This window comes from Lissotriton vulgaris, chromosome 1_1 (assembly GCF_964263255.1).
Source record: "Lissotriton vulgaris chromosome 1_1, aLisVul1.2, whole genome shotgun sequence".
NCBI classification, from domain to species: domain Eukaryota; kingdom Metazoa; phylum Chordata; class Amphibia; order Caudata; family Salamandridae; genus Lissotriton; species Lissotriton vulgaris.
The window spans coordinates 372,280,150-372,292,692 of NC_141685.1; the positions used below are offsets into that span (position 1 = coordinate 372,280,150).

The window sequence follows — 12,543 nt, forward strand, 5'->3', positions numbered from 1 at the left end:
CTATATTAGTGTGAAAATCGCCATTACTGCACATGTTGCCTCTCTCAAACAAGCCGTAACACTTTTACGAAGTTTCAGTAACTTATCTTTCACAACTGCTCACCAAACTAAAATTTACAACCAAAAAAAGGTATTATCTGATAGACTACTAGCTGCAGATTCCTTAATGTAGAATTATCCCTAGGCGTGAAGATGGATCCAGAATTTTTTTGGCCACCACATCTCTGCGTGCCGGGGGGGGGCGGCACTACGTGACTCCGCCCTGACGTCTGCGGACATGACGTCAGCGAGGTCACAAGTTCCACCGCGGCGCGCTGACATCACTTTTCCTTCTTTTCCGCGTGCAGTGCGGATCCGGAGTGAGTTCCCTTGACCTGTTTTCAGGCCTCTTTTAACACCTTTGCGTTGGGAACAGTGTGCAATGCCTTCAGGTTTCAAGACGTGTGATTCTACGGACTGCGACACTTGTCAGCATCTCAGGCCGAAGTCCCAGCGGGTCAGAAAAGGGGGTGGTGATGAACAGAGTGTCTGAATTGAGCAGACCACTCTTACCCAGTCCAAAGATCAGGGCTTGATCCATCACCGTTATTTATCTCACTGCCCCATCCCAGCTCAGAACCTGGCTATATGCAAATCAGTCTGTCCCTGGCCCAGTGCATCATGGGAACAGGGCAGACTAAACTACCAAGCCAATTCTTCACCAGAAAGGAGACAAGCTACCGGGGACCGGTTTCTGGCATTTCAGCCGTCTTCGGCCCGGCTTGCTTGAATCCTGATGGAGCAGTGACAAAGGGACTCATGTCTGAGTATACCCTGCCACACCTATAGTGGCCAAAAACGATTCAGAAAAGGGGGTGGTGATGAACAGAGTGTCTGAATTGAGCAGACCACTCTTACCCAGTCCAAAGATCAGGGCTTGATCCATCACCGTTATTTATCTCACTGCCCCATCCCAGCTCAGAACCTGGCTATATGCAAATCAGTCTGTCCCTGGCCCAGTGCATCATGGGAACAGGGCAGACTAAACTACCAAGCCAATTCTTCACCAGAAAGGAGACAAGCTACCGGGGACCCGTTTCTGGCATTTCAGCCATCTTCGGCCCGGCTTGCTTGAATCCTGATGGAGCAGAGAGAAAGGGACTCATGTCTGAGTATACCCTGCCACACCTATAGTGGCCAAAAACGATTCAGAAAAGGGGGTGGTGATGAACAGAGTGTCTGAATTGAGCAGATCACTCTTACCCAGTCCAAAGATCAGGGCTTGATCCATCACCGTTATTTATCTCACTGCCCCATCCCAGCTCAGAACCTGGCTATATGCAAATCAGTCTGTCCCTGGCCCAGTGCATCATGGGAACAGGGCAGACTAAACTACCAAGCCAATTCTTCACCAGAAAGGAGACAAGCTACCGGGGACCGGTTTCTGGCATTTCAGCCGTCTTCGGCCCGGCTTGCTTGAATCCTGATGGAGCAGTGAGAAAGGGACTCATGTCTGAGTATACCCTGCCACACCTATAGTGGCCAAAAACGATTCAGAAAAGGGGGTGGTGATGAACAGAGTGTCTGAATTGAGCAGACCACTCTTACCCAGTCCAAAGATCAGGGCTTGATCCATCACCGTTATTTATCTCACTGCCCCATCCCAGCTCAGAACCTGGCTATATGCAAATCAGTCTGTCCCTGGCCCAGTGCATCATGGGAACAGGGCAGACTAAACTACCAAGCCAATTCTTCACCAGAAAGGAGACAAGCTACCGGGGACCGGTTTCTGGCATTTCAGCCGTCTTCGGCCCGGCTTGCTTGAATCCTGATGGAGCAGTGAGAAAGGGACTCATGTCTGAGTATACCCTGCCACACCTATAGTGGTTGAGGTAAGAAGAGGGATGAATGCCCCACTTCCTGCCACTGCTCACCAGGTCCTATCTGGGGCGGGGAGGTTGGGGTAAGAGGAGAGATGAATGCCTCACATTCTGCCACTGCTCGCCAGGCCCTATCTAGGGCCCTGAACTCCATGCCTGAGGTGGGAGTGGGTGTTGGGGTAGGAGGAGGGATGAGTGCCGGACATCCTGTTAATGCACACCATGTGCTGACTGGGACCAGGGGTGGGGGAGGATGTTTGGGGCTACAAGGAGGGAAGAATGCCCCATCCTCCCCGGAAGCTTGATTCCTTCCCAGTGTAAGAATTGGCTTCTGTAGTTTGGTTTGTCCTGTTCCCATCATGCACTGGGACAGGAACAGACTAATTTGCATACAGCCAGGTTCTGAAACTGGGATGGTGCAGTGAGCTAAAAAACAGTGTTGGATCTAGCCCTGATCTTTTGACTGGGTGAGAGCTTTCTGCTTAATTCAGAGACTCTGTCCCTCACCACCCCCTTTTTGTAAATATTGAAGTCCCAGCGGGAGCGCGGGATGAAATTGCTTTCGGACAGCTTGTCCAGATCGGTCTCATCACAGCGTCCGTCCCCTACTTCGGAAGGGTCCAGAAGCCGCGATTCCGGCTGTGGCATCATCCTTCATCGAGGCCCTTCGGGCGTCGCTCGCCCGCCGCTAAGTCCTGCAGCTTGCCACCGAGGCCTATCCTCGTTCTGCACAGGGCGCGGGTTCCTCTCTGGATGTGCGCCCTCACCAGTCGCCACCCTATCTGCCGTTTCCTGGCCTTGGGGCGACAAGGGCCCAAATAAAGATATGCGCTATGGCTCTACAGGCTTCTTTGGGCCCCCCTCTTCCTGAGATATCTGTGGACACTTTGGAGGACACACCGGTACCCATGGCGAACTTCTCGGCGCCGTCCCGACATCGGATAGTCGACTCTCCTCCGGATGTTCCTTCCTCTCCGGAGGATTGTCATCTCCTTGTCTCCTCTTCACCAGAGACTGTATGCTGCATCGTTGCTTTCTCCGCGTCCACAACCCCTGGACCCTCTCTTCCGCACCTTGCAGTTGATTGCCCCACAGGCTTCTCCGACTTCTCTGGAGTACCCTCAGGCCCCTCACTCTTCCATTGGTCTTCCATCCTACTGGGGCTGGCCATTTCGTCCTCCAGCATAATACGGGATGGGCGGCTTAGTTTGCAGACTTCGCGCCTGGAAGAGTTGCTCTTTCCCCCTTGACGCCCTACGGAGGCGAGTGTAGCCTTTGTCCAGGCTATTTCCACGGCCACTGACATTTTGCAAATGGGTAACCCAGTCGCTCCACTCCCAAAGGACCACTTGTTGGAGGTTCTGTAGCCGCTTCTTCCATTTGAAGCTTTGCTCCGCAACTCTCTTTTTGGGGCCTGGGGGCATCCTGCTACGGGGGAATGGGTAACCCAGTCGCTCCACTCCCAAAGGACCACTTGTTGGAGGTTCTCCACCAGGGCTCTGGTGGAGGGGAGCCGCTTCTTCCATTTGAAGCTTTGCTCCGCAACTCTTTTTGAGAGCCTGGGGGCATCCTGCTACTGGGGATCCAGTGCCTCGCTGCTCCTACACCGTCCTGCCCCACACAATCCATTCTGTCTTTTTTTCCCACCCATCTTCCCAGGGCTCTGTCCTGTAGACTGCTTTTCCTTCCTTGCTTTCAGTGTTGCCCCCCCCCCCGTCACTGAAGGCCCGGTGGTTGGACTCGCTAGTGCTGCTCTGCGTGCTCTCAACACACTTTGTGGGTTGGCCAGGGCTACCTCAGGCCTATAGGATTCCGCGGATTCCCTTCTGTCTAGCACCTCCCACGAAGGTGTTCGCACTGATCTACAACACCATGTGCTGGATGGTCGGGGTTAGCTGCATTTCTTCTCCGTTCGGCCTTGGATGTCTCCGATTCTCTCGCCCGCGCTATGGAGAATAATCGGAAGCGTCTTGTTCACCTGCCTTTTTTTTTTTTATTCCCTCATTTTACGGATTAGTCATTTATTTGTATGCACGACATTCCTGGTGTAAAGGACTTTTAAGTTATGTAAAAAGAAATGCTATTTTGAGATTTGGACCGGATCTCTCTTTAGCTTAGTTTTCGCAACCCAAAAAAGTTGTCCTTTAGCAATCAAAAGCATAGGAAAGCGTTTCCGGCGACCATCCAGTTATAATTTGTGTACGTTTTAAAATCATTGTCCCAAACCATGAAGAATGAGACTCTAATTAATGCTTGCCATTTAATAAAATGTGTGGTGCTTCTTCGATGGGACAGACCATCTCTAACAATCCTGTGTGAATTTTAGTCAGATGCCCCAGCAATGTACCCATCCTTCATCAGAATGATTCAGTCAATGCAGGCTGCCACTTTGGCAATGCTGCTTCTTAAAAAGCACTTTTATGCAAATACGTGCTGCAACAGAATCAAGATTTTTGATTTTTTTTCTCAATTTCTGCTCTCTGCTCGATCGCTGCTCCTAGCCAATATTTCAGGAAGATCTTGTAGCAACTTCCTCTGCAGTAATCATTTTAGTGCAGTGTCAGTTCCTCGTGAATCGTCAGAGTCCTCTTCTTGCGGATTCCTTTTCAGTTTCAGGAAGTCAAGCAGTTTGTGAGCATCCTCTCCAGTGGAAAGATCAACGAAGTCCTTGGGTAGTCGGTAACTCTGGTATGGACTTGGCTGTACTGTGACTTCACTGGTTGTGCAATGCAATATAGGACAATCCTGTTCACTACCTTCCATCTCCCCATCGACACAGATCAGTGAGTTTCCTGATGTCAGTTCTTTCCAAGTAAATAGAAGTGAATCCGTTATTTCACCAAAGGGGTTAAAATCGATTAGCCAAATCTTTCCCCAACTGTCTCTGTAGACATCAAAGACAAAATCCTCATCCAGGAATTTATACTGCAGATCTCTTCCTTCTGTTTACAAACATGACCATAGTACTGTGTGTAATCTCTCTGTGATATACCTATTAGCTTATTTTCCTTAACAAAACATCTGAATTCTGTGCCTGGAATCAGCTCACACCATTTTCTGAGGACCAGCTCAAACTCTGTGGTGGGATCCGGGGAATCATCCGTGCAGTGAATAAACAGCTGAGTGAAGTCATGAGTGATGAAATCAGAACTCTTGAACAGCAGGAAGATATCACTCAAGGTGGTGCATTTGAGGGAACTGTTCATTGCAATCCAGTAGGCATCCCTTGGAGAACTCCAATTAAGTTTAGGAAAAACACTGCCTCCGAGAGAGTTGATTGCTTCTTGGACCTTCAGGGCAAAATCATGAAATTCTGGCGCCGTTAGTGTAGTAGTATTTTCACCATCGGACCACTGTACTTCATCTTCTTCATTACTGTTATTGTCCACTTGGGAACACTGTGGGGATTCCGGCCTTCCAGAAACAACCAGAGTACCGTCATCCAATAAGTAATTATCCCTTTCTGTGGTAATGGGAGGATAACACTGCGAATGCTGAGCTTCCGGAAGAGTGGGTACCACACCGAGAACTCGTTGACCTGCCTTTTGATGGGATTCTTTTATTTAACACCCATGCGGACTCCACTATTCAACGACTCCTTGCGGGCATCCGTCTTCCTCCTCCCCCTCCGTAAGCTTCGGCTTGTCGGTCCTCGGGTGTCTTAGGGGAGGCATTTATCCCTCCTTTCTCTTTTGGCCGAATATTTGTTTGCGCTGCTCCAGGGTCTGTCCTGCTCAGTATCTGCTGGTGTTTCTATCCTTCTTCTACAGGGCTTGCATGTCTTACATTTTGCCCTTTGTTCCTGCGGGATATCTGCTTCTGTGCGTTTTGCCTTACATCTTCAGTCTCTGGATCGCTAGACCGACTTTTGTTATGCCGTCTACGGCGTCGTGTTGTGGTGTTTCCACCTTATTATCGGACATTTCTGCCTGGTCCTCTGCCTTGTGTTCCAGGGGGGCTAGGATATTCCTGTGTTCTGGTTGACAGCTTTAGGTCTGTACTACAGATTTCTCGCTTCCCGGGGGTCGCAGTTCTGGGCACACTACTTCATAGTATTTGCCAATTGCCCACTGCGCACACCTAGTCGTTATAGTCTATCTCCGTGGGCCTCGGCGTGTACCCGTGTGCTCCTGTCCCTTGCTCTACTGGAGCTTTGCGCGACTGTGTCTTCTTTCTCACGTATGCGCTTCTGGGCTGTGGGAGCGTTCCTGCCTTGTCCCCCTGCCTCATATCTGATGCCCGTGTAGCTGTCCCCTTCGCTGTGTGTGTTCTCCTGAGGCGGGCTCTGCCTCCCTTTCAACCTCTTCTCCTTGGATTTTGCGGGTGGTTCTTCTCTTCCTTTGGTACTCTCTTGGCGCCGTCTGTCCTTCCGGGTTTTCTGGTGGATGCCCCTTGTCCCTTGGGTAGGCTTGTAGTATCCTGATCTTCCCTTTTCCTTGTTCTTGCTTACTTCTGCTTGGTGGGGGCTGAGCCGTCCTTCCTGTCCCCATGACACATCCCCTGTGTTCTTCCAAGCTGGTTAGGTTGTCTTGCTGACCCTCCTCCCCTCTGGGTATGGCTAGGGTATCTATTCTGCGTTAAGGAATCTACGGCTATTAGTCTCTATCAGATGTACAAGTTACTTACCTTCCTCCCTGTTCTGCGAGGACCTTCAGCTTGGTCTTCTGCACTCGCCTCCCTCCGGGTGGCTTTGTCTTCTGCGAGTGCCCTCTTTTACTTCCTCACTGGCAGGATGCTTCTTTTTATTTGTTCCACTCCTTCCCTGCTGGTAATTGGACGGTAGGTTCATGTGTACTTCTGCATCCCTAAACCGTGTTTATTCCAGTGTGGGGCCTACTCATAATCTTCTCCCTTTTTCATTGCTTGGGGTTTCTGACTTCTCTGCAGTCTTCTGGGTTGGGGTCTCTTGGCTGTGCCTCAACCCATAGCTCTTTACAGGGATACGACACTCCTTGATGGTGTTGTCTTGGGATAATTTGTCTCTACTCATCTGTACCAAACTTGTTGCCCTTCACTGTTATAGATTGTGGGTGCAAACTTTCTGTCGTCTGCTATGGCATTTTTCACCTGTTTTTTTGCCTCCAGGGAGGATATCGCCTTCGCTTTACAAAGTTGCTTCTCGGAGCAGTGCTCTGCTCTTTCCTTTACATGACTTTCAGTAACACAATGCCTGGCACTTTCCCCAACGGTGCTGTTCCTCACCATTTGCTTCTTCCCTTTTTGTTTCACTGATTTTTTCGCACACTGTTCCCATTCTCTCACAGTTTTTTTTGATGTGTTGCGTTGTGGTGCAGAAAAGTTCTCCGAAGAAAACTGACGTCAGCGCGCCGGAGGGACTTATGTGACCCCGCTGACGTGATGTTCGCGGACAATGTCAGGGTGGAGTCGCATGGTGCCGCCCCCCGGCACGCAGAGATGCTGTGGCAAAAAAGAATTCCGGACCCAGGCAGCTAGAATCGTCTCTTCCAGATGCATTGTTACCGAAAGTAAGTAACTTGTGCATTGATCACGTAGGCGCACTCTAATACATTTACCAATGCTTCAATGTCATGACCTTCAGCTATGCTGAACATCAACATGGCTAAATAAAATGGACAACGCCTGAAATATTAAAGACTTCCGGTAGCTCGGGACCGAGCAAACCGCACGTGCCGATACCACCAACACCCTCGGCACTGAAACCGAAAGAAATCCCGGAACTCTGAAGCCGTCGACTCCTAAAGACAAGACAGCTCCGAAAACAATGAAGCCTGTTTCCGGCGCTTCCAAGCCGACCAAAACAGCTTCCAGCCCGAAATGTTTGGTGCCTAAACCCACAAAGCCTACTTCGATGCTTCCAAGCCCAAGAAACAGCCCTCGACTCCAAAGACATTATCGTCGGTGCCGAAAAGTACGCCAAAGGACTCTATACCAGCTCCTAAGGCTAAAGACAAGCTACAACCATGCCAGGAACCGAAAAGATCGTCGCCGAAAGCGGTTTCTCAAGAAGAGGAGCTTTTTCAGCCTGATCCTTTGCAAAAAAGGATCTACATTGATCCACACACAGGACATGTCTCTACTATGCCACACAGAAAAAGGAAATTAGATACAGCACTTACACCTCCAGTGCCTGTCAAGAAGAAGGATTCTGCCACATCACCTATGCACCCTTCTTCTCCTGTACCCTCTCCTTCACCTCCTCTCCCTTCAAATCTTTCACCTCAAAATTCTTCTCCTCATTCTTCACCTCCACATACACCACCTCAGAATGATGTTGAGTATACCATAGGGGAGGGGGGAGACCCAGATGAGCCCTTTTCCTACCCAAGTGATACACCAGACTGGGAGTATCCAAACCAACAGGATGTACCAGATATCCCAGATCCACATCCATACCCGTCCAAACCATCTCCTCCAGAAGACACTGTAGGTTTTGGACATTTACTCAATAGGGCTGCCATCTATCATATTGTCATAATGCACTCAGATGAGGCAGAAGAAGATTTTTTGTTAGACACTTTTGAACATTCCCAAAAGTTAGTTCAAATACTACCTATGATTAAAGGGGTAATTACGCATGCCCCAGAAGTGTTTAAAGATCCTGTACAAGCTAGGATCACAAATCCAAGAATAGAGATTAAGTACAGACCTGCTCCTGGGGATCCTGCTTACATTAAGGGACAGCTACCCTTAGACTCCCTAGTCATTTCAAACGCTAGAAAAGAGCAAACTCACAGAGATCAGGGGAAGCACCACCTCCTGATAAGGAGTCAAAGATAATAGACGCTTCAGGCAAGAGAATAGCTGCCCAAGCTAGTAATACATGGTGCATAGCTAACACACAAGCCCTCCTCAGAAGATATGACAGGGCTCTCTATGATCAATTAGAAACACTTTTACAACATCTACCTGACCAAAATAAAACACAGGCAAATGACCTTATGCAGGACGGGAAGCTAATCTCAAATGCCTCAATCAAGTGCGCACAAGATGTAGCAGACAGCATCTAGAGCAATAAACAGTAGTGTCCTACTTAGACGACATGCATGGCTACTCATTTCAGGATTTAAGCCGGAAGTGCAAACATCTATCTTAAATCAGCCATTCAACCAACAACAATTGTTTGGTCCAGAGGTAGACACAGCACTTGAGAAAATGAAGAAAGACACTGATACAGCCAAGTCTATGGGAGCTCTGCAGTCCACCCAAGGAAGAGGCTCCTTTCGCCGCTCCTTTTACAGAGGAGGCTCCAAACAAGCTGGAGCAGACAATTCAGCTTTCTTTAAAACCAACACACAAACATCCTCCAATAGTGGGTATTTTAGAGGAGGCAGACGAGTCCCAATCAGAGCACATACACAAGGAAAGCAAAGCCCCCAACACCACTGCAGTGCGAAAACCAACAGCCAGGCTCCTCAAGGGGCAGCTTAAAGAGCCCCGGAAAGGGCATACAACAATCTCCAGGATGGGTTACAGGGGGTTCATATCGGTGGATCTGCAGACAGCATGTTAGTCTGTGGATCTCCAGCTATGGTTTATGCTATGGAAACAGCCAGCATGTTACTCTGTGGATCACGGGCTCTGACGAAGTTATTATTCACACAGCTCTGATGATGCACCTCAGGCACGGGCTCACAGCTGTTATTATTCACACAGCTGTGATGATGCACCTCAGGCACGGGCTCACAGCTGTTATTATTCATACAGCTGTGATGATGCACCTCAGGCACGGGGCTCACAGCTGTTATTATTCTCACAGCTGTTATTATTCACACAGCTGTGATGATGCACCTCAGGCACGGGCTCACAGCTGTTATTATTCATACAGCTGTGATGATGCACCTCAGGCACGGGGCTCACAGCTGTTATTATTCACACAGCTCTGATGATGCACCTCAGGCACGGGCTCACAGCTGTTATTATTCACACAGCTGTGATGATGCACCTCAGGCACGGGGCTGACACAGTTATTATTCACACAGCTCTGATGATGCACCTCAGGCGCAGGGCTGCCTGCAGTTATTATTCACACAGCTCTGATGATGCACCTCAGGCACGGGGCTCACAGCTGTTATTAGTCACACAGCTCTGATAATACACCTCAGGCAGGGGCTCACAGCTGTTATTATTCACACAGCTCTGATGATGCACCTCGGGCACGGGGCTCACAGCTGTTATTATTCACACAGCTCTGATGATGCACCTCAAGCACGGGGCTGACAGTTATTATTCACACATCTCTCATGATGCACCTCAGGCACGGGCTCACAGCTGTTATTATTCACACAGCTCTGATGATGTGGTGTGGGCGGAGTGTTGAGGGCAGAGTGTTGAGGGCAGAGTGTTGAGGGCAGAGTGTAGAGGGTAGTAAGTGCGCCGGTTTGTGAACATATATATTTTGAAAATTTTACAGTATCCGGTTTCCACCAAATTTGTCAGGGCCAAAGTGCAAATCTGTACATTTCCATTCAGGTGATAGTTTTCTAATGCCTGGTACTCATTTTAGGTTTCACCTGTATAGCACTTGCACTGTGCTTGAGAAAACGATTGTGTTTAATATAAACCTACAAGGGACTTATATCCTGCCTCACTCTCTCACTATATAATACTCACCCTTTCACTTTTTACTACTCGCTTTCTAATACTCTTTACTAATAACTCTCTCCTACTCACTATCAACTACTCACTCTACTACTTACTCTGTGTGTGGGTGCTAATGCAATAGGTCTCGCATATGCAAACGATTAAGTTATTGGCAATGTAAATGACAATGCCATTTATTTATGATTTAAAAAGAAAAAAAGTCAAGAGCAATGCCAATAGCTCTACCTTTTAATAATGCCGAGACCATTGCATTGTAAATGCTTATTTCTATTTCTACTAACTCCATCATTTCCCATCATGGCGAAAAACAATCTAAGGATGGAGTCGATGCCCTTGTGCACTATCATCCAAGGGAGGAGTCACCCATCTCGTGACTACAAAGACTTCTTCCAAGACAACAACATGCAATCATCCGAGCCCAACACCAGGTGGCGATCTAATGCTCAGTTTGAGAATATGCAGCTCTACAGCCAAGAACAGATGCATACTGGTAAGTAGCATTTACCTTACGCATGGGTCGGAATACCCCAACCAATTTGTAATCAGGCCTCAGGGAAGACTTACTTGCCTCTTCTGTTTTTGCGTTGACTTTCCCAGTAGAAATGCTGTTTTGCGGAGTCTTTAAGAACTTTGCCAAGAAATATTTCTATTATTTTTCCAAACACATCTGCACCTGTGGAGAATTTCCCCTTCCGAGATCTTTTGTGTAAGGTAAGATGGGCCGCACGGATCCATGAAGAGTCAGCTGTATGTTAGCAGCTGCCTCTCTGTAAAAGCAATACCGGCTCCCGCAGAAGGTGGGGAGCCGGCATGGACCATGAGGACCTTGAGGCTCCCCCTGCGGCCTCAATCACTGCTGAGTTAGTGCCCTGGGTGTGACTAGGGCACTCACAACAGAGGCAGGGTCCCTTGGATGGTGTCCCCGGGGTCGAATACTGTCCGGCCCTCCACTTATTCTTTCTTTTAAGAAAAATAAAATAATGAATGCAAAGGCTGGGCCCTGGGGGAAGGGGTCCCCGGGGCCAAAATCTACTTGAAAGGGTGGGCCGCTCAGCCCACGCCCCACCCCCTTTAATGTAATCAAAAACTTTTTTTTCTAAGACAAACCCTGGGAGGTGGCTTTCCCTGGGGCCGAAAACAGCCCAGGGAATTGGGGGCCACGCTGCCACTGATAGAGCCATAGGTTATCACACTATTCACATACCCCTTTGTAAAATACTGATGGAGTAGGTAGACTCTGAACAAATAGGTGCCTTTTCCACATGTTCTACTATCCTATATCTTTGTTGCAATCTAACCAGTTACATTTAAAGATTCATCCACCATGAATACTCTGGTTAGGGATATGTGTGTTCAACTTCATTGTGTTACTATATGATCTTCTTACTTAAATCCGTCACACCCTTCCATGTTGGATAATCCATCACTCTTCCAGCATTCTTTGCTTACCCTCACACTTAAAAAGAGGAAGACACCAACTCGGTTGGACACCAAAAGGGCTTTAAAAATTATATAGATCGTATCGAGGGTTCAACTTTTTCTGGGTTCTCTGAAGCGATGAAAGGGAAGGCAGTACAGAAGAGGAGCTTGTCGAGGTGGCTAGTCCTACGCATTAAGATAAGCTGTGCATTGGCAAGGAAGCAGCCCCCAAAAGGTCTGAGAGCAAATTTCATCAGGGCCAGGGCCATTACCAGTGCCTCAGCATTAAGAATGCCTGGCCTCAATATTAGCCTTGCTGCGCTGTGGATGTCATTGCATACATTCAGGAAGCACCAATGCCTTGACAGCTAGTTCTGGTGGGATTTCCACCACAGACTCTCCACCTTGGTAAGGTAAGGTACTGCTTTTTGGTATCTATTATAAGGTGAGTAATCTGCAGATAAAAGTACCCATCAGAAGAACAAGTTACTTAAGTTACTTACTTTTGGTAACACAATTTCTGGTGGATAATATATATATATATATATTTGCTAGAGACTACTAGGTCCAGATTCCTTCACGTAGAATGATCCCCAGGTGTGAGACTGGATCCAGAAACTTTTTGCCACAGCATCCGGGGGTGGGGCGGCATCACGCGACTCCGCCCAGGCGTCGTCCGCAT

General features: G+C 48.5%; 1 protein-coding gene and 1 pseudogene across 8 annotated transcripts in view; one reads left to right on the forward strand and one right to left on the reverse strand.

Moving 5' to 3' along the window:
- Positions 1–12,543, forward strand: part of OSBPL9 (oxysterol binding protein like 9) — a 1,205,712-nt gene that overhangs the window by 759,196 nt on the left and 433,973 nt on the right. The window lies entirely within an intron of this gene.
- On the reverse strand, positions 4,106–8,232 carry LOC147747200 (translation initiation factor eIF2 assembly protein pseudogene; annotated as a pseudogene).